At 35.2% G+C, this 1933-nt stretch overlaps 1 non-coding gene across 1 annotated transcript; it reads right to left on the bottom strand.

The window, feature by feature from the left end:
• Window positions 1-640: 640 nt before the first annotated feature.
• Window positions 641-713, bottom strand: TRNAV-AAC (transfer RNA valine (anticodon AAC)). The gene has a single exon. It is a non-coding gene; the product is annotated as a tRNA-Val (tRNA).
• Between the last annotated feature and the right edge of the window lie 1220 nt (window positions 714-1933).

Raw genomic sequence — 1933 nt, 5'->3', positions numbered from 1 at the left:
GCTAGTACCACACTCTCTTTCATTTTGTAGCTTTTCAGTAAGTTTTGAAATTGCAAAACATGAGTGCTCCAACTTTGTTCTTCCCAGCATTATTTTCACTGTTTTTGCCTTGCAATTTCACATCAGTTTTAGGCACAACTTGTTAATTTCTATTAAGTGGGAACCTAAGATTTTAATAGGGATGGCTTTGAATTTGTAGAATAAATCAGAAAGCATTTTCATCTTGACAGTGTTAAGTCTTTTGATCCATTAACATGGGATATTTTTGCATTTATTTAGGTCTTTAAAAAGTTTTTTCAACAAATATTTTGTAGTTTTCACTATACAAGTCTTATACTTTCTTTATGAAGTTTATTCCTAAGTGTTCTACTGTTTATGATGCTAATGTAAATGGGATTCCTTTTTAAAATTTCATTTTCAGATTACTCATTGCAAGTGTATAGAATCAAGTTGGTTGTTGTATATTGATCTTGAATCCTGCACCCTTGCTGAACTTGTTTAATATTTCCAAACAGTCTTTTTTTTCTGTGTGTGAGGATATCTTAGGATTTTCTTTATATAGAAATCATGTCATCTTAAATGGTAGTACTTTTTGAAAAAATTGATTAATTTTTTGACCATGCAGCTTGTGGGATCTTAGTTCCCCAACCAGGGATTGAACCCAGGCCCTCAACACTGTTAGTGTGGAGTCCTAACCACTGGACCACCAGAGAATTTCCAAATAGTGATAATTTTACTTATTCCTTTCAATTTTGGATGCTTTTATTTCATCATCTTGCCTGATTTTATTGACTAGAATCTATATTACAGTGTTGAGTAGAAACAGCGAAAGTGGAAATTCTTGTCCTGTTTCTGATCAAATGGCAAGTTTCTAGTTTTACTGTTTACTGAGTTAACTCTGGGTTTCTTGTAGATGTCCTTTATTCGGTTGAACTGGGTCCTTCTATTCCTTAGTTGTTGAATGTTTTTTATCATGAAGAGTATTGGAGTTTTTTGAAAATGTTTTTTCTTTATCAGTTAAGATGGTCATGTGATTTTGGTCCTTAATTTATTAACATGTCTTAGTACAGTGATTCATTTTTGGATGTGAAGCTAGTCTTAATTTCCAGGGAAATATCCTGCTTGGTAGTAGTATATAATTTTTATATGCTGATGGATTTGATTTCCTGTTATTTTCTTGAAGGTGTTTACATCTATATTTATAAAGAGATATTAACCAGTAAGGCCTTCCTTGGTGGCTCAGTGGTAAAGAATCTGCCTGTAATGCAGGAGACCCAAGTTCAATCCCTAGGTCGGGAAGATCCCCTGGAGAAGGGCATGGCAACCCACTCACATATTCTTGCCTGGAGAATCCCATGGGCAGAGAAGCCTTGCAGGCTATAGTCCACAGGGTTACACAGTTTGACACGACTGAAGTGACTAAGCAGCAGCAGCAGCAGCAGCAGTGGCATTAAACAGTAAATTATATTTACTGGGATTTCTTTGCCTGGTTTTGGTATCAGGGTAATCAAGTGTCATAATGAGATGGGAACTATCATACTCTTTTTTGGACTATTCCATTTTTTGGAATAGTCTTTGAAGTTATTAGTGTTAGTTGTTCATTAAATATATGGTAGAACTTACTGTAAAAGCAGGTGAGCCTGAGATTTTCTTTGCTGAAAGCTTTTAATTACTCATGTTTTTTTAATAGGTCACTGAGATATTCAATTTCTTCTTGAGTCTGTTGCAATAATTTTTGTCATACTGGAAATTTGAGCATTTCAATTATTTTCCATTATTGTGAAGTATCTTTTGTTGTTTTTCAGTCATGCCTGACTCTTTGCGACTCCATGGACTGTAGCACGCCACGCTTCTCTGTCTTCCAGTATCTCCAGGAGTTTGCTCAAACTCATGTCCATTGAGTCAGTGATGCTAACCATCTTATCTGCTGCCC

This window comes from Budorcas taxicolor, chromosome X (assembly GCF_023091745.1).
Source record: "Budorcas taxicolor isolate Tak-1 chromosome X, Takin1.1, whole genome shotgun sequence".
Taxonomy (NCBI): domain Eukaryota; kingdom Metazoa; phylum Chordata; class Mammalia; order Artiodactyla; family Bovidae; genus Budorcas; species Budorcas taxicolor.
The sequence above is the reverse complement of the archived record's forward strand: the minus strand, read 5'-3'. Positions and strand labels throughout refer to the sequence as shown.